This window comes from Myxine glutinosa, chromosome 6 (genome assembly GCF_964187855.1).
Source record: "Myxine glutinosa chromosome 6, kmMyxGlut1.1, whole genome shotgun sequence".
Lineage (NCBI taxonomy): Eukaryota > Metazoa > Chordata > Myxini > Myxiniformes > Myxinidae > Myxine > Myxine glutinosa.
The window spans coordinates 143,771,493-143,792,659 of NC_136266.1; the positions used below are offsets into that span (position 1 = coordinate 143,771,493).

At 43.1% G+C, this 21,167-nt stretch overlaps 1 long non-coding RNA gene across 1 annotated transcript; it reads left to right on the forward strand.

Annotated features, from left to right (window-relative positions):
- Positions 1-491: 491 nt before the first annotated feature.
- LOC137429272 (uncharacterized) lies at positions 492-20,943 on the forward strand. The gene is made up of 3 exons (XR_010984860.2): positions 492-573; positions 16,681-16,782; positions 19,494-20,943. It is a non-coding gene; the product is annotated as an uncharacterized LOC137429272 (long non-coding RNA).
- Positions 20,944-21,167: the final 224 nt, after the last annotated feature.

Consider the following 21,167-nt stretch of genomic DNA (forward strand, 5'->3'; position numbering starts at 1 on the left):
TGGGCGAAGAAAGGGGAGGGGTGGGCGAAGCAAGGGGAGGGGTGGGCGAAGCAAGGGGAGGGGTGGGCGAAGCAAGGGGAGGGGTGGGCGAAGCAAGGGGAGGGGTGGGCGAAGCAAGGGGAGGGGTGGGCGAAGCAAGGGGAGGGGTGGGCGAAGGAAGGGGAGGGTGAGCGAGGGAAGGGGAGGGGTGAGCGAGGGAAGGGGAGGGTGAGCGAGGTAAGGGGAGGGTGAGCGAGGGAAGGGGAGGGGTGAGCGAGGGAAGGGGAGGGGTGGGCGAGGGAAGGGGAGGGGTGGGCGAGGGAAGGAGAACGCGCGTTTCACGCTGAGAGCAGAACGCGTGTCTCCGCCCACGCGCGGCCACGCCCACAATGCCCGTGCTGTATATAACAGTGACAGCAAAAGGCAGCTCCGCACTTTTCATACAGCTTTTGTCTGGTTCCACAAAGTCCTGGTGTCTGCGGCTCTTGAGCAGTGTCTGCGGCTCTTGAGCAGTGTCTGCGGCTCTTGAGCAGTGTCTGCGATAAACGAATCCTTCGGTGGTCGAGTGGATCTTAATTGCGACGAGTCCGCAAGGTAAGTTACGGAATAAATATTAAAATTTACGAAGCTTGAGATCAAGTATAAAAAATAGTCTGCGATGTCAAATACCTTCTAACAATAAGTTACCATGAAACAAAAAAATCCTCTTATCTTTTTCCTTAATCCCATGCAGCGAATGCCAACAGCATTGGACGAGAATCATCGCTAAACATCTTGAAATGTATCGCAAGAATGAGATGGTGTATATTTTATTTTATTTATTTCCTTTAAGTAGTCGGTTACACGTTAAACCATTAAAGTAGTCGGTTACACGATTGGGACCATTAAAGTAGTCGTTGACACGATTGGGAAGCTTTAAGTAGTCGGTTACACGATTGGGACCATTAAAGTAGTCGGTTACACGTTAAACCATTTAAGTAGTCGGTTACACGATTGGGACCATTAAAGTAGTCGTTGACACGATTGGGAAGCTTTAAGTAGTCGGTTACACGATTGGGACCATTAAAGTAGTCGGTTACACGATTGGGAAGCTTTAAGTAGTCGGTTACATGATTGGGAAGATTTAAGTAGTCGGTTACACGATTGGGAAGATTTAAGTAGGTTACACGATTGGGACCATTTAAGTAGGTTACATGATTGGGAAGATTTAAGTAGGTTACACGATTGGGAAGATTTAAGTAGGTTACACGATTGGGACCATTTAAGTAGTCTGTTACACGATTGGGAAGATTTAAGTAGTCTGTTACATGATTGGGAAGATTTAAGTAGGTTACACGATTGGGACCATTTAAGTAGTCTGTTACACGATTGGGAAGATTTAAGTAGTCGGTTACATGATTGGGACCATTTAAGTAGGTTACATGATTGGGAAGATTTAAGTAGTCGGTTACACGATTGGGAAGATTTAAGTAGGTTACACGATTGGGACCATTTAAGTAGTCTGTTACACGATTGGGAAGATTTAAGTAGTCGGTTACATGATTGGGACCATTTAAGTAGGTTACATGATTGGGAAGATTTAAGTAGTCGGTTACACGATTGGGAAGATTTAAGTAGGTTACACGATTGGGACCATTTAAGTAGTCTGTTACACGATTGGGAAGATTTAAGTAGTCTGTTACATGATTGGGAAGATTTAAGTAGGTTACATGATTGGGACCATTTAAGTAGGTTACATGATTGGGAAGATTTAAGTAGGTTACACGATTGGGACCATTTAAGTAGTCTGTTACACGATTGGGAAGATTTAAGTAGTCGGTTACATGATTGGGAAGATTTAAGTAGGTTACATGATTGGGACCATTTAAGTAGGTTACATGATTGGGAAGATTTAAGTAGGTTACACGATTGGGAAGATTTAAGTAGGTTACACGATTGGGACCATTTAAGTAGTCTGTTACACGATTGGGAAGATTTAAGTAGTCGGTTACATGATTGGGAAGATTTAAGTAGGTTACACGATTGGCATCATTTAAGTCGTCAGTTACACGATTGGGACCATTTAAGTAGGTTACATGATTGGGAACATTTCAGTAGGTTACACGATAGGGACCATTTAAGTAGTCGGTTACACGATTGGGACCATTTAAGTAGTCGGTTACACGATTGGGACCATTTAAGTAGTCGGTTACACGATTGGGACCATTTAAGTAGGTTACATGATTGGGACCATTTAAGTAGGTTACATGATTGGGAAGATTTAAGTAGGTTACACGATTGGGAAGATTTAAGTAGGTTACACGATTGGGAAGATTTAAGTAGGTTACACGATTGGGAAGATTTAAGTCGTCGGTTACAAGATTGGGACCATTTAAGTAGTCGGTTACACGATTGGGACCATTTAAGTAGGTTACACGATTAGGAAGATTTAAGTAGGTTACACGATTGGGAAGATTTAAGTCGTCGGTTACAAGATTGGGACCATTTAAGTAGTCGGTTACAAGATTGGGACCATTTAAGTAGTCGGTTACACGATTGGGAAGATTTAAGTAGGTTACACGATTAGGAAGATTTAAGTAGTCGGTTACACGATTGGGACCATTTAAGTAGTCGGTTACACGATTGGGAAGATTTAAGTAGGTTACACGATTGGGAAGATTTAAGTAGGTTACACGATTGGGAAGATTTAAGTAGGTTACACGATTGGGAAGATTTAAGTAGGTTACACGATTGGGACCATTTAAGTAGGTTACACGATTGGGAAGATTTAAGTAGTCGGTTACACGATTGGGAAGATTTAAGTAGTCGGTGACCCGATTGGGACCATTTAAGTAGTCGGTTACACGATAGGGAACATTTAAGTAGTCGGTTACACGATTGGGAACATTTACGTAGTCGGTGACATGATTGGGACCATTTAAGTAGTCGGTGACACGATTGGGACCATTTAAGTAGTCGGTGACACGATTGGGACCATTTAAGTAGTCGGTGACACGATTGGGACCATTTAAGTAGTCGGTGACACGATTGGGACCATTTAAGTAGTCGGTGACACGATTGGGACCATTTAAGTAGTCGGTGACACGATTGGGACCATTTAAGTAGTCGGTGACACGATTGGGACCATTTAAGTAGTCGGTGACACGATTGGGACCATTTAAGTAGTCGGTGACACGATTGGGACCATTTAAGTAGTCGGTGACACGATTGGGACCATTTAAGTAGTCGGTGACACGATTGGGACCATTTAAGTAGTCGGTGACACGATTGGGACCATTTAAGTAGTCGATGACACGATTGGGACCATTTAAGTAGTCGGTGACACGATTGGGACCATTTAAGTAGTCGGTGACACGATTGGGACCATTTAAGTAGTCGGTGACACGATTGGGACCATTTAAGTAGTCGGTGACACGATTGGGACCATTTAAGTAGTCGGTGACACGATTGGGACCATTCCTGCTTGGCTCCTAGGCTTGACGTCCATTATGATCGTGGGATTTTCTAAATGCAGATTCATGGGTGGTACCGCTTTGGTCTGTGTGTACACACACGGAACAAGGTGACAATTTACATCTGCATTTAAAACATTATTTGATAACTATGATCTGTGAATTTATCACTGTTTATATTTCCTTCCAGCAACAAAACTTTGCCGAAGTTAATATCAACGAAATACTCTTAAAAGGTCTCTTCGTTACCTGCAGTTGTGTTCGACCACATGGGGTACAATGAATTGTTTTTTGTTTTTTTTGTATTCGTTACTTAACCAAATTAAAGGGCTTGTGCACACCCGTCTGACATTGGTGCGGTGACATCTTTCACTGACTGGTTGCGGGGAGTCACGTGCATACCACGTGCGTGCTCCATGGATCAGGCAGCCCGGAAGGGTTGAAATTCCTCGGGGTGCTGCGACCGAGGGATATTCGGGCAGCTATTGGCATTGCGCAGGTGGCATGCATTGGCATGCCTTAGTAGGAGAGTTCCTGTTATTGATGGTAGCCAGACTACAGGTCAGATACTCCCGCAGAGGTTGTGATTGCCAACCGACAAATACCGGTGAGGTTTTCACCCCAGTAGATTCTTCATGAGACCTCGTGTCCACCCACTGTTAAAGGTGGCCGCCACACCGATAACACAGAAGCAAATGTCATGGGGAGGAGATTGTGGGTAGTGGTCGAAACCACTATGCTTTGCATATTGAGAATTTGGCCAGGATATCAGCCCTGTAAGATGTACTGTTTTGAAAATATAATTTGCTTTATGGTGTCTTCACCTCCGCCACCAAAGGTGGATGGAGTTTATGTTTTCACCCCTGTCTGTCTGTCTGTTTGCCTGTCTGTTTTCTGTGAACAAGATATCTCAAAGTTGTGGACGGATTCAGGCGAAATTTGGTGGAGAGCTTGGGTGTGTGACATGGACGAAATGATTAGATTTTGGTGAAGATCCGTATCCGGATCTGGATCTGAGAATTTTTAAAGTGATTCTTCACCAATGAGTGATACAGGGCCAAAAACGATATCTAGCATGATATAATCAAAAAGTTGTGGACGGATTCTGACAATTTGGTGGAGAGTTTGGGTGTGTGACAAGGACGAAATTATTAGATTTTGGTGAAGATCCAGATCTGGATCTGGATCTGAGAATTTATTATTTTTTAAGTGATTCTTCACCATTGAGTGATTGATATAGGGCCAAAAAATGACATCTAGCATGATATAATCAAAAAGTTGTGGATGGATTAGGACGAAATGGAGTGGACATTTGTGTGTGACGAGGACGAATCGATTTGATTTTCGTGAAGTTTCGAATACAGATCTGAGTCGGAGAATTTTATTTTGTTAAATGATTCTTCACCATTGAGTTATTGTGCCAAAACTATATATATCATGATATCACAAAGTTGTGGATGAATTATGACAAAACTTGGTAGATGAGTTGGGTAAGTGACAAGAACAAGCAGATTAGATTTTGGTTCAGGTCTGAATCCAGATCCAGCCTATCAGTGGGATACAAAACATAAACTGTTCAGCCTGGCGGAAGTTATGCTCCCTGCCGAGTGCCGTTCTAGTTACGAATGGAACAGCCAGCCTAACATCCGAGACGTGGGTATCTATTTATCATATACGTAAAATGGTGAGATTTTGACCCTCCGCAAACCCGCCTTTTTTTCTCAATTATAATATATTTACTACCAATTCAGAAATGAATGGTGGAATTTTGAAACCCTCAACCCCTTTGCAGGCCTTATACATAACACTACCCTACCCTTTTCTCCATTCTCTTCCAAACCTCCTTTCCCTCATCTCCTTGATCCGTTCATACTCCCACAGTCCCACACCCTCCCCTTGTTCCTAACCTCTTTCCCTTCTGTACCTCTTCTCAATTTTATTTTCATAATGTTGCCCACCTTAACAGGAGAATAAGAAGACCCTTCTCTCCCCCATTATTTTTGAGAATTAGGCCAAATTAAAATAAAACATATATGGGGATAAAAGAGTGCAGAATGTGAAATGGTGTGGAACTGGGTAAAGAGGATAATTCAATGCATATATATCTACCACTTCCTGATAAATGATCTCTGTTTAACATTCTAAGTGAAGTTATCCAAGAATAGTTCTAAAGTTATCCAGAATAAATATGACCCCACTTCCCCAATCAGAGTTGTGCGTTGTGACATCTCTGGTGTCAACATTGGAAAATGGAGTTGAGCAATTAGCTGAGATCACAATTGCTTTTGATATTATACAAACATGACTGCACAGGTCTGGGCTCAATTACAATGATCAACTATATGTAATGTACAATAATAATTCAAACACCCACCCGTTAATTCTCACACTTTTATGATGTCTTTGGCATACTTTATTACCACCCGCCACCGAAGGTGGACGGAGGTTGTTTTCAAAAAAAATCTCAAAAAGATAGTTATCCGGATATCTCAAAAAGTTATATGGACAGATTCGGCCGAAATTTGGTGGATAAATTGTGTGTAAAAACCACCGTTTAGAGGCCATTTTTCCCCACAAAGTGGGGGTTGGCCTTTTCGGGGACCGTGGTTGTTGTTGTTTTTTGGTCTCCTTTTTGAATCAATGTTTTACAGCCGGATGCCCTTCCTGACGCCAACCCTTTTTGTCGCCTTTTTATGACAAGCAGGGAATTACCAGTGAACTGGTACTCAATTTGCCGACCTCGGAAGGATGACAGGCTGAGTCAACCCCCCTGGCATTAATTCAGCGATCGACCGGGATTCGAACCCAGGATCCTTGGATCCTAAGCTGGCACCCTAGCCGCTAGCCCAACACCAGGACAAGGATAAATTGATTCGATTTTGATGAAGATCCAGATCCAGATCTGGATCCGGATACTATAATTTTTAAAAGTGATTCTTCACCATTGAGAGATAGGTCTAAAAACAATATACCGTATAGCACGATATCTCAACAGGTTATGGACAGATTCAAAAATACTTGGTGGGTAGGGTGGGTATGTGACATGGAAGATTCAGTTAAAATTTGGATCCGGATACGAGAATTTTTTTTTTTTAAAGTGATCCTTCACCATTGATAGATGGAGCCAAAAACGATATATAACATGATATTGATATCTCAAAAAGTTGTGGATGACTTGTGACAAAACTTGGGTGGATGAGTTGGTAAGGTGACAAGAACAAGCCGATTAGATTTTGGTTCAGGTCCGAATCCAGATCCGGCCTATCAGTGGGATAGAATACGTAAACTGTTCAACCTGGCGGAGGTGTGTGCCCTACAGAGTGCCGTTCTAGTTTTGACATGTAATACCGGCTACTACCGGGTGATACTATACGATACACATTAAATCGAGAGAATTGGGGTCCTCCTCCCACCTCAAACCCCTGGGACTATTAAATAAATGTTACTACCTAAAACCAACACCCAGAGTACAACCACCAGTTTTCAACTCATTCTGTCCAGAGCATAAAGAGCAGATCGAAGTAAAACACACAAACAAACATTCAAACACTATCATCTTTTAGTATGAGAATTGCCCAACTTCTTTGATGTCTGGTTTTCGTGCACAGAGAATACGCAACTTTCAAAATAACGTATCCTATTATTAATTTGCAATTGGTCACTGACTTTGACACCAATATAAATTAATTAGTATGACAATTCCATCAAGAAGCCACATACAGTGCCTACAGAAAGTATTCACACCTTTTGACTTTTTCACATTTTGTTGTGTTGCAGCCTGAATTTAAAATGGATTAAATTGAGGTTTTTTGTCACTGATCTACACATAATACTCCATTATGTCAAAGTAGAATTTTCTTCTTAGAAAATCTTATAAATTAATTAAAAACTAGAACGACACTCGGTAGAGAACATACATCTGCCAGGCTGAACAGTTTGCGGTTTGTATCCCATTTATACAGTAGGTCAGATCTGGATCTGGACTGAACCAAAATCGAATTGGCTTGTCACCTAACCAACTCATTCACCTAGTTTTGTCAGAAGTCATGCATAACTTTTTGTTTGTCTGAACATGATATTTCAAACAGACAAACACACAGTGGTGAAAATATAACCTCCATCCACCCTTGAAAAGCCTCCAATGAAAAGCTGAAATGTCTTGAGTAAATAAGTACTCAACCACTTTGCTATGACACTCCAAATTGAGCTAAAGTGCATCCAATTTCCTTTGATCGTCCTTGAGATGTCTCTCTACAACTTGATTGGAGTCCACCTGTGGCCAATTCAACTGGTTGGACATGATTTAGAAAGAAACACACCGTTCTATATAAGATCCCACAGTTGACAGTGCATGTCAGAGCAGAAACTCCACCATGAAGTCCAAGGAACTGTCTGTAGAACTCCGAGATAGAATTGTGAGGAGCCATAGATCTGAGGAAGGGTGTAAAACAATTTCTAGAGTGTTGAATGTTCCCAAGACCACAATCATTAGGAAATGGAAAGAATATGGGACTACTTTAGAGTTGGCTGTCTGACCAAACTGAGCAACCGGGAAAGAAGGACCTTGGTCAGGGAGATGACCAAGACCCCAATGACCACTCTGACAGACCTAAAGAGTTACTTCGCTGAGATGGGAGAACCTGCCGGAAGGACAAGGGTCTCTGCAGCACTTCACAAATCTAGGCTTTATTTATGGGGGAGTAGCCAGACGGAAGCCACTCCTGGGAAAAAAGCACATGACAACATGCCTGGAGTTTGCAGGAAGGCACGTAAAATACTCGAAGAGCATAAGGAAAAAGATTCTGTGGTCTGATGAGAAGAAAATTTAACCCTTTGGCCTGAATCCAAAGTGCAACATCTGATGGAAACCGATCACAGCTCATCACCCATCTAACACCATCACTACTGTGAAGCATGTTGGTGGCAGCATCATGCTATGGGGATGCTTTTCAGTGGCAGGGACTGGGAGACTTGTAAGGATAGAGGGAACAAGGAATGAGCCAAATGCAGGCAAATCCTTGAGGAGAACCTACTTAAGAGTGAAAAAGACCTTACACTGTGATGAAGATTTACATTCCAACCATACAATGACCCCAAGCATATAGCCAAAGCAACACTGGAATGGCTTCAGAGCAAGAACATGAAAATCCATGAGTGGCCCAGCCAAAGCCCAGATTTGAATCCCATTGATAATTATCTGTGAAAAGACTTGAAGATTGCTGTTCACCAACGCTCCCCATCCAACTTGACAGAGCTTGAGCAAATCTGCAAGGAAGAATTGGAGACACTCACAAAATCCTGATGTTCAAAGCTGATACAGACATATGTACCCAAGACTTGAAGCTGTAATCGCTACCAAAGGCGCTTCTACAAAGTATCGACTCAGGGAGTTTTCAACTTATGTAAATTAGATAGTTCCGTATTTCATTTTTGATTATTTTACACTTTGAAATTATGTAGTATAATGTGTCGATCAGTGACAAAAAATCTCAATTTAATCCATTTTAAATACAGAATGTAACATAACAAAATGTGAAAAAAGTCAAGGGGTGTGAATACTTTGTGAAGGCACTGTATATTGAACAAATACTTTCAAATCGAACACATCGACTTTCAAATCAAATAGAGCATTAGATTGCATCAGATGTGGCAATAAATGTGAATTGTTGCTCCCGGCTTCCCAGCTCAATGACAGAAGATGTCATTCACAACTTTGCCGCCTTCATCCCTACCCCATTTAGGTTCCTGTGTGGGTACCGGGCAACTTGCTAGTGAACAATTGAGGCCTTTCACGCATGTGTTGTGTGTGCATCTTCAGTGACACGCTTCTGCCAGGGCGGGCACTTTTAACCTGCCGTTGCTAGTGAGAAATACGCAAATCAAATAGTCTTTCAAACATACAGTAATTTTCATGATTTAAACAAAAGAGTGGCAATTTCTAATTTGGTTAACCACAATTGTTGTGTTAATGGATTTATATCGGACTCACAAAAACATAGGAAATACGAGAAATATCTTCGGATGAGAGGTGTCGAGTTCTTACTATTTCCTGTTAAAACAAGAAAGCGGCTGCAGTGAATATATAAAACACACACAGACACTTCTCCTTTTGGCAATAGGTGCAAAAATCTAATATAATTTATAATATGTATATACGAGGGTACTCGGTTCCCAATCCACTGGAATGCGGCCTTCTTTCACCACCAGATTACAGATCTCTGTCATTGTCTTCACACCCCAACTTCCCGCTGCCTTCAACATATCTCCCACAACTCCCGTCGACCCTCCCGCTTTTCTACTCTTCATTGCTTTTATCGCTTCCTCAACTTCCTTCTCAATTATTTTCTCTGCCAGTCCTTAAACTGGGTTACTCTCTATGTTGCCATCCCATGCATTCTCTGCATTCAACAGCATTTCCATATATCTTTTCCATCTTCCTTTAATTCCATCTGGGTCGACAACGATTTGTCCCACTTCATCCTTCAAGCAACTCACCCCCATCACATCACACCTCTTTCGCTATCTGCTTTTGCAATCCTGAATACCGCTCTCTGACCCTCTTCCGAATCCAAGTGTTCTCCAAAAAGTTTCCTACATGCCTCCTGTGCCTTTGCTACCTCTTTCTTTGCAGCCTTCTTGGCTGCCTTATAACTTTCATGCTCTGCCTCTTCTGCTCCCGTCCCCTTTGCCTTCTGCCACTCCTTGAACTTGTTCCTCTTCTCATCAATCCTCTTTCCAACTTCATCATCCCACCACCATGTTTCCGAGTGCCTCGGTGGTACTTTTGTCCATCCACATACCTCACCAACGGCTCCCAACAGACTATCTTTCATTGACATCCAACCACTTTCAAGCTCAACCACATCATCCTCGACCATACTCAGCCTCTCTTTTAATGCCTCCCACACTGTCACCTCTTTCAACCTCCACACCTTCATCCTCGGTTGGTACTTCACCCGCCGAGCTCTGCTCGCACCTTTCACCCTTATGTTGCAGAAAACTACCTCGTCCCTCTATACAAGGGGAAAGGTGACCCTCTGGACTATGGCTCATATCAAGCGATAAAGTTATTAGAGCATGGAATGAAGGTATTGGAAAGGGGGTTGGAAAAGAGGATAAGGAAGAAAGTGAAGATCAACGAAATGCAATTTGGATTTATGCCAGGAAGGGAACGACAGACGCGCTTTTTATTGTAAGGCAATTGCAGGAGAAGTACATGGAGAAGAGGAAGAAGTTGTTTCGTTGGGTTTGTTGATCTGGAGAAAGCATACGATAGGGTTCTACGTGAAGTAGTGACATGGGCATTGAGGAAGTTAGCATTGGAGGAATGGTTGATCAGGGTAGTGATGGCAATATATGAGAGAGCGCGCATAGCTGTAAGAATGAAGGACGGGAACAGTGGTGAGTTTGAGGTGAAGGTGGGAGTGCATCAGGGGTCGGTATTAAGTCCACTACTATTTGTAGCTGTAATGGAGGTGCTGGCTCAAAACGTAAAGGTGGTTTACTATAGGAGTTGTTGTATGCAGATGATCTGGTGTTGATTGGGGAGAGTATGGATGGACTGAAGAAAAGGATGAACAAGTGGAAGGAATGTATGGAGGCAAAAGGTCTGAAGGTGAATATCGGAAAGACGAAGGTGATGGCAAGTGGTAAAGCATGTGGTGAGGTGGAAAGAACTGGGAAGTGGCCGTGTGCTGTGTGCAGGAAGGGTGTCGGAGTGAATTCCATTCAATGTACAATGTGCACTGAGTGGGTTCATCAAAAATGTAGTAGTCTGAGAAGGTCATTAACCAGTGTGGCAGCTACATTCAAGTGTAACGTGTGCACAGAGGGAGCTGCAGATGGAGGAAATGTTGAGTTGGATCTTGGAGATGGCGTGAAGCCGGAAGGTGTGAAAACATTTTGCTACGTAGGAGACATGCTGAATGGAGAAGGTAGATCAGGCTCGGAAACGGTTGCTGGAGTGAGATGTGCATGGAAGACGTTTCGGGAACTGATTGGCCTGCTGACGAGGAGGGGTGTCTCGTTGAAGCTAAAGGGAAAGGTGTATGCTGCACATGTGAGAAGTGTTATGATTTGTGGGAGCGAGACATGGGTAATGAACGTAGAGCAGCAACGAAGGGTGGAAAGGGTGGAAATGTGAATGGTTCGGTGGATGTGTGGAGTATCGTTGAGAGAGAGGAAGACAAATGATGAATTGCGAAAGATGATGAGAATAGAGCCTGTGATGGATGCTGTGAAGAGAAACAGGTTGAGATGGTTTGGTCATGTGTTGAGGAAGGATGAAAGTGACTGGTTGAGAAGAGTGATGGAAATGAATGTAGAAGGAAGTGGAGGACGGGGAAGACCGAGCAAGACTTGGCTAAAGGTGGTGGAAGAATAATTGTGGGCAAGAGGGTTAACAAGGGGAGATGTAGAAAATAGGGCAAAATGGAGAAGATTGTCATGGGGACTGCAAGGCTAACCCCCGCTCTGGCAGGGAAAATGGCCTTAAAATGCCTGTTATTGCTGTTGTATTGTGGCCTCAGAACCAAACAAAGAATATATTTATAACAACCCTCTCAGCTCCCACCCCTCCCCCCTTATCCCAACATGATTAATCTATATAATAATACCGTAAGGACTCGACTTTGTTATCCCTTTTACGCCGCACCCAGTGACCCGATGCCCACGGCACTAATGGATTTACCATCTACGAACCGCGCTCTTTGTTTATCACGTACAGACATTCTCGAAAAATCTGAATTCGCAGACGTTGGGACCCAAAAGCATCCGATTAACGGCCGATACGACGCCATATTACGACGCCATCGTATTGGCGTCTGCTGGGCGAAGGCGATGCGAGGCGTCCGCTGATTGGACAGGCGAAGGCGAAAGCAAGCCGTCCACTGAGTGGACAATCCAGAGCATGCATTTGTGCCGGTGTCGGCGATCGTTGTTCATATACGCACTCTTCATTCTCATCTTTCTTCCTAACTCTTACTCGGACAAGCAAATCCCCTATGCCATCCATAATGGTACACTCTATTCATACACCACATCCTCCCTTCCGTGGATGTTCCACGGGTTTTGGCTAGTAGTAAATATTGGTTTAAACTTATGCTGTACATCCACAAGCCCCAGATATGTCCTTCACATCGTGTTCAGAAGCAGGGAAGTCTATGTGGTACATGTCGCTCCCACATAAACTTAGCTGGCACGGGCTTGGTGTATTTTCACGTCACCAAGATGTCCTTTGCCAAATAGTTGGTTACTGTTACTTGGTAATGAAGCACAGCATTATCTTTCCAATTGCAGACGTCCATTAAATAAATCACCAAGCCTGCCATGTTCACAGGAAACCACTCCCACTAGGTTCAAAGTTGATTCACTGGTCGTGATCTGTCGGTGGTTTGTGCAGCACACGGCCATCCACTCAGGCGTTGCGCCGGCTCACATGGTCGAGAGTTTGCATTACGGGCAGCTGCCTATTCGGCGAGCTGAGAAAGTTCTCCAAGTCTTTCATTGTGCAGAGGCACAGTCATTTCTATCAGGTACTTTTCCAAGTATATTTGGCTTATTTTAGAAGCTTTGTGAGCCATTTAGGTACCAATCCTTATCTTGCACACACGATGCAGTATATGGTGTCAAACACCATTATTTCTAGGGGTTTCTTCGCATGCACACCGAACATTCTGGGGCAGATTACGTCATTTCAAAGTTGGGTATGGTTGTATTTTAGTACGACTTGTAATACTCCCTCACACTAGGAACGGGGCTATATGAAACATATTTAAAAGAAAATTTCCGTTCCACACTGAACACCCAGCGCTATGAATTATTTTTATATGGCCTAAAACCTTCCCGGGTACATCCTGAGTTCAACCATCAGTTTTCAACTCATTTCTCTAATGGTTTCGGAGTGCATAAAGGTCAAACAAACAAACAGACACTTCTGGAATGATACGCAGTATGACAAATGACCACAAGTATCCAACCATCATCATCATGTACCACGCCCGACGCAGAGCTTTGGTGCTGCCGATGCAGTTACTACGCTACAATCCTGGTCAGGTCACCACTCAGACTCAAGAAGCCAGGGCAGGACTTTGTAATTTGTTTAGGGTGCCGGCAATAGCTCGCCTCCTCTTCGCGAAGAACAACACCCTAGGATATTTCATGTTCGTAGAAGGTCCGCCCAGTTTAATATCTATCCGATGGACAGCAAGTATAATATCCATCCGATAGACGGCACAGACATTGATGAGTAACCCTCCCTGTGAAACATAAGGATGACAGTTTATAGCTGGGTCAGGATTGAAACCCAGGATAGACAGCTTAGAGGTGAGTGTGCATACCTCTCATCGAGGGTATACCAGTGCAAAATGTTTTTCTCGGTCCGACGAATTACCCAAATGTACCCAAATGAAAGCACAATGTACCCAAATGTAAGTCGTACTACGTAAAGGAAGGTTATTTTATGCAGTAAAATGTTACGGTGTGCTTCTTCCCGTCCAAGAAAACGAATGCGAACAGAATTTTACCGGCCCAATCGGTGGCAGCCATTTTAGGCCAGGGGGACATAACTCGGTTTAGGCCAGGGGGACATAATTCCGACGAATTACCCAAATGTACCCAAATGTAAGTGAATTTACCCAAATGAAAGCACAATGTACCCAAATGTAAGTCTTACTACGTAAAGGAAGGTTATTTTATGCAGTAACACGTTACAGTGTAACAAGAAAACGAATGCGAACAGAATTACGGTTAGGGGTGTTAGGGTTCGTATTCGTCGGATCTATAAACTTTGTTCGCTGAGCTGCACCTCTGTTTCGTCCCTTATAGATGATAGCAAGGCCGGTCACATCAATATGGCTATGTATGGCGCATTTTTAAAATTTTGTATTGTATGATATTCAGTACAATAATTACCCCTACTGCTTATTTACGACACCCCCCCACCCTCCCTCCCCATTGCAACTCACCGCTCTCAGTACATATTGTTCTAATCGTCATGGTATATGCTAAAAGCCAGTACAACATCATTACGCAACACTGTTTTGCACTATTCATAACTTAACAAGACCGATAGTCTAACAACGGCGAAGCCGGGCTTGTTTGATACTTTAGTTGAAGAGGATAGTATGACCTGGGTGGGGATACCAGGTAGCAAATAATGTAAATATTAAATTTTCTTCAATAAATTCCACATTCCTGTACCACCTTCAGCCGAACGTCAGACATTGACAGCAGGTTCGTGAAGGACTTGGACAAAAAGCGTACCCAGTATGAATGTTGCTACATCCAGTCAATGGCGAAACTGCAAACGGGGAATCCGCAAATTTTACAGATGGAAACCCTTACGTCATTTCCTCATTTTGTTTTTGGCCCCCGTCGTACCGCGGAGCGAAAGGGGGACTATGGTTTCCCCTCCGGCCGTGTGTGCGTCCGTCCGTGCGTGCGTAAGCGAAGGACCGAATTCTAATCTGGTGTGTGGGTGCAACAAGGCATATGGAAGAACTCTATTGAAAATTAGGTCGCCACGTCAAAATCCAAGATTGCCGCCGCCATGTATGTCTGACGCTATGTATGTCTGAACCTTGTGAGCGGAATATCTTGAAAAATAAGCGAAGTACCAACTTCTAATCTGGTGTGTGGGTGTATCTCGGCATAAGGAAGAACACTATTGAAAATTAGGTCGCCACGTCAAAATCCAAGATTGCCGCCGCCATGTATGTCTGACGCCATGTATGTCTGAACCTTGTGAGCGGAATATCTTGAAAAATAAGCGAAGTACCAACTTCTAATCTGGTGTGTGGGTGTATCTCGGCATAAGGAAGAACGCTATTGAAAATTAGGACGCCACGTCAAAATCCAAGATTGCCGCCGCCATGTATGTCTGACGCCATGTATGTCTGAACCTTGTGAGCGGAATATCTTGGAAAAATAAGCGAAGTACCAACTTCTAATCTGGTGTGTGGGTGTATCTCGGCATAAGGAAGAACGCTATTGAAAATTGGTTCGCCACGTCAAAATCCAAGATGGCCGCCACCATATATATGTCTGAACCTTGTGAGCGAAATATCTTGAAAAATAAACGAACTACTAACTTCTAATCTGGTGTGTGGGTGTATCTAGGCATAAGGAATAACGCTATTGAAAATTGGGTCGCCACGTCAAAATCCAAGATGGCCGTCGCCATATATAAGTCAACCTTGTGAGCGAAATATCTTGAAAAATAAACGAACTACTAACTTCTAATCTGGTGTGTGGGTGTATCTAGGCATAAGGAAGAACGCTATTGAAAATTGGGTCGCCACGTCAAAATCCAAGATGGCCGCCGCCATATACAAGTCAACCTTGTGAGCGAAATATCTTGAAAAATAAACGAACTACTAACTTCTAATCTGGTGTGTGGGTGTGTCTACGCATAGGGGAGAACGCTATTGAAAATTGGGTCGCCACGTCAAAATCCAAGATGGCCGTCTTGCGTCTTCCACTTTGTCAACTCACATCACTTCACCGACGGGGGACCGAGGCGTAACGCTTGTTAAACTCAATATCTTTATATTTTCATTCCAAACCGCATCATTCTTCATTCCAATCAGAAATCAATACTATAGTATTAACATATCAAAATATAATGTTAAATCACAATTGTATTGAGATATTATCAAACCAGCAAACCATCATCATCTGTTCACTTCCAGATTTGGGAACAAGGTCCATGTCGATCGCATTTCAAAAGCATAATTGTATTGAGGAATTTCTGAAACCTCCTTACAAACCTTATAACACCTGCTTGGACCCCCTAAAACGTTCCACATGAGGTTATTATATTTCCACAACACAACAAACGCCCACAAATCAGAGCTGAGGTTGTGGTTACATGACAGGGGGACAGCAGGTCCCCCACTCAGCAGATCCAAGCCCAGCTACGCCATTGTTAGACTATCGGTCTTATTATTTACTCACCCTCGTGGCTGCGCTGGGTGCTTATCATTTTATTTATTTTCCCCCATCAAATATTATCCCTGCCTCTGCCTGCTTTAGTGTGAAGCACAAGCATTATATAACTCGCAAAGCTAGCTATGCTTTAAAATTGTTTTGTTTGATTATTTTGAGTATCAGCATGATGAATAAGCATGGGGGGAGAGCTGGCAGGATAGCTTCGGGGTATGCATACTCAACCTCCGAGCTGTTTAGCCAGAGTTCGAGAATCTCATCCCAGGTATAAACTGTTGCCATGTTGTAATGTTGTTTCACATAGACGACGATTCGTCAATGGAGGATGTCAAACCGTTGAACCTGTCTGCGAGCACTGGTTGTTGGTGGACGGTAAAGATCTCGTGTCGGCTTCCGTCAAGAGTCGGTGAGTTATGGTCTGCACCGTTAACAAATTACACATTGCTGCACCCTCAGTCAAATAACCTCAGTCAATCAAGTATCCTGTGCTGGAGTGATGCCCCCTCAACGATTGGTTGTTAGAAAAATGTTCCTCGACTTGTCCTTCCACTAATTGTTAATCTTTTTTCTTCTTCTTCCTCTCCATCTTCTTCTTCTTCTTCTTATCGGCATGGTGGATGGGCATGAGTTTTATGTTTGCATTTTTTTTTTCTTTGAACCGCCATTTTGCCTGAACAACAAGGAAAGTATATCGTTTTCTAGCTTTCGGACTCTCTTTTTAAAGGGATTCCATGGAAATGTAGGTTACATGTTTGGAAAACTATTTTGTTTTCACCTTTTATTATTTTGTATAACTAATAAAGAGCTATTTAGACAGTGCAACGGAACTTCTGATTTCATTACAAGTTTTGAATTCACACTTCAACTCACATTGGAAGTGCAATTGCCTCCCAGGCTCGCACAAGGCTGTTGATTTCCTAACCTTGCTGCGCTTCGGCTATGATCATGTGACTGCATAGCTACATGAACTAAAGCTGGAATACCTCTTGGATGGCAGCTCCATGAAAATTATTACTTCGTTTTTCATGAAAAGCTCATTATGCACGAGAATAATAAATTACTATCGTTATTATAATTAAGAACAGTCATTTTATTACCTCCGCCACCGAAGGTGCATGGAAGTTGTTTTCACCCCTGTCTGTTTATCTGGCTGTTTTGTTTGTCTGTGAACAAGGTATCTCAAAAACTAGTCGATGGATTTCGACGAAATTTGGCAGAGAGGTAGTGTATGTGACGAGGAAGAATTGATTCAATTTTGGTCAAGATCTGGATCCGACTAGTCGAATTTTTTAAAGCGATTCTTCACCATTGGGAGATAGGGCCAAAACTATGCATAGCAGGATATCTCAAAAAGTTGTGGACAGATTTGGACGAAATTTGGTGGAGAGGTTGGGTGTATAACGAGGAAGAATTCGTTAAATTTTGGTGAAGATCCGGATCCCGCTAGTAGAATTTTCTAAGCGATTCTTCACCATTGGGAGATCGGGCCAAAACTATATATAGCAGGATATCTCAAAGTTGTGGACAGATTTGGACGAAATTTGGTGGAGAGGTTGGGTGTATGACAAGGAAGAATTGGTTAAATTTTGGTGAAGATCCGGATCCGGCTAGTAGAAATTTTTAAAGCGATTCTTCACCATTGGGAGATAGGGCCAAAACTATGTATAGCAGGATATCTCAAAGTTGTGGACAGATTTGGACGAAATTTGGTGGAGAGGTTGGGTGTATGAGAAGGAAGAATTGGTTACATTTTGGTGAAAATCTGAATATGGATTCGGATAAGAGAATTATTTAATTTCTAAGTGAATCTTCACCATTGAGAGATCGGGTGGAAAGCGATATATAACATCGTTTTAAAACGTTGTGGACGAGTTATGACAAAACTTGGTGGACGAGCGGGTTAGATGACAAGAACAAGCCGATTAGATTTTGGTTCAGGTCCGAATCCAGATCCGGCCTGTCAGTGGGATAGGAAACACAAACTGGTGAGTCTAGCGGAGGTGTGCGCTCCACCGAGTGCCGTTCTAGTTATTGTACTGATATTGCTGGGCATATTTTCGCTGATATACTGTATAAAGAACTTATTCGTAATCGTCTTTCTTTCCATTTGTTGATCTCATGGGATCAATTTGGTATTTGGTTACCCAGGGGCCCCATTGTATTATCCTTCATCCCTAATGAGATACTGTTGATTTCAAGGTCCAGGGTTTCATTTGAGCTAAAACCCACCATGGATGGAAAGAACACCACGTGGCCAAGATCGGTGCAATGTGCACATTCAAGCTGGATGGAGTAATAATGCAGCTGCTTCCAAAAGTACAGAAACTGTGAACATGTGCCACTGGATGTGTCACTGGACATAGAAGCAGCGAAGCACTGCCTCCACATGGATTAAATTATTTATTTTCAAAATAAATTTATCTATCTTTAGCCGAGGTGATGTTTGTAGCATGGCGGTGCGAGGAGATGCTATCTCACCTTTATGCTGCAATTAGGACAGCTCTAGGATGAGAGACCCGTTGGGGCCTTCGCTACCGTGTAAATTCCTGGTAGATAAATCAGCTGATGGAGCTCAGAGTGCTGCTGAGCCACCTATTGAGCATCGAGGCAGGATGACTGTTTTGTTTGCTTTGCTTTTGTTTGAGTCGCTTTCCCCTCTCAAGGACGCCTGGCATATTAACAATGATGTGCTCCGCCTGCGGACAATGCAACCACGATTCCGCACAATGCAACCACGATTCCACACAACGCAACCACGATTCCGCACAACGAAGCGTTATATGCACGAGAACCACCACCGCACTTAATTGGATATATTGTAGCAACCCGATTATGGAATCTCAGTACGACTTAACGGCAACACAATTTTTTGATTCTTTGAAATGAGTCTGACGCATGGGAAAAAAAACTGGGCTAACCGGGCATGCCTCACCATGCCCACGAACCCTTCCCCCATCACACCATCCTGTGCTTCTCCTGTATCTAACAATGCTCGGAGAGTTGAAACGGCTTCTAACTTTACTTGTGTTTGTTGGAGTACAAACTGCACTGCCTTGAGACTCAGCCTTGCGTTCTCCTCCACATGGCCTTCGTATTTGCTCCGATGTGGATATCCAGCGGACATCTCCGGAGCATAGCAGTTTTGAGCTTTGATCGCCAATCGAGTATCGATTTCATCTCTACCACAAGCACAAGGAGAGAGCAAAAGACAAGGTAGCACGACTGTCAGGTAAGCATCCCATGATTTCTCCATCACACAATTTGGCATCCCTCTTGAAATAATAGTCTTCTCGTGACTTGTGCGTTATGCATTAAACAACCGACACTGAGCTCTCTACCTGGCTATCCTGAACCACGTGACCGTGAGATAACCGACAGGTAATTGGGTATCTTTGCCTTTCACTGCAAACTGAACTTTGGGCTGTTTCTCTGCGTTTCACTTTTGCAAAGTGTGTTACTTGAACCAGAGCATTTGTCAGGTGTGTTATTACGAGCAGGCGGAGTTTGGTGAGCCCATTTGTGCGGCTTGATGAGCCTTTAACAAGCTTCTGCTGTGATGATGTCATTTATGCTGTGCTAACTGCCGGTGGGTATGCAGAGAAAAAGGTGGGAGTCGGGGAGTTGTCAAAGGCTGTGTGGCTCCAGGCTTTCGTCGAGTGTGTTTTCTCAATGGTTATCTGGGGCACTTTGTTTTTTCCCCTTTGATTTGGACTGTACCTTCGGAACTTTGTGTTCCAAATGATAACTGTTGCACTTTAGAGTTCCAATTCCACTTGTTGATCGCGTAACCCGAGTGGCCATTTTCATTTAGCTCTGTTAGTGTTTTCCTGGAAGTTACAGATATGTACACGGATTATGTTGTCTGGCTCGTGGTAAAAAGGTCAAAGGTTATCACAGCAGAGCCATGCCAAAACAGCGCACCCATAGCCACCTGTCTAAATGCTTTGTAACGTTTGAATGATGTCACTGATCAATACGAATGTATTCCAAGGGGGAAGCAGATCAAATTGATCATATTCGGTCTTCTTCTTCTTCTTTTGTATGCAGCACAAGCCTGTAGGGTAGCATCATTAGCTGTGGGTACGGCTGTGCCGCTGATGCAACATCCTGTGTAGGTTAAGACAGACATTTAGAATTTGTTCTGGATACAGACGATAGCTCGCCTACACTTTGCGAAGGACACCGTGGGATCTTTAACGTCCACCTACTGATGCAGGGACATGGGTACCGGCTTCCATCCGAGGGACGGCACACACATTGAAGAATAACCCTGCCTGTGAAACACCGGGATGGCAGTTTATAGCTGGGTCGGGATTCAAACCCAAGCTAGACGGTGAGTTTGCGTACCTCTAGGCAAGCCTGTCGGTCCTGTCATATTTGGTAACCCATTGTACTTATGTGTGGTGTCGGCTGCTGGTCTCGCCAAACAGACAGACCTCTTTTCCTTTTATTGATCCTGAAATAATTATTGCAAAAAGGATTCTAATCTTGAGATTAGGGTGGAGGTCAGCAGTGTAGTCTGAGTCAAAACTCATGGTGTGTTGTTTGGTGAGAATTGGGAGGATTCACACATATGTAATACATATTTAATTACAGGATATATATATATATATATATATATATATATATATATATATATATATATATACATATACACAATATAATTTATGCGCAAGAATACTTTCTAACAACTCAGGGCTCTGAATACTTTCTGAATGCACTGTATACATGTATGTATATATATATATATATAAATAAATAAATGTAATGCTTTTTATAAGTTTTAATTCT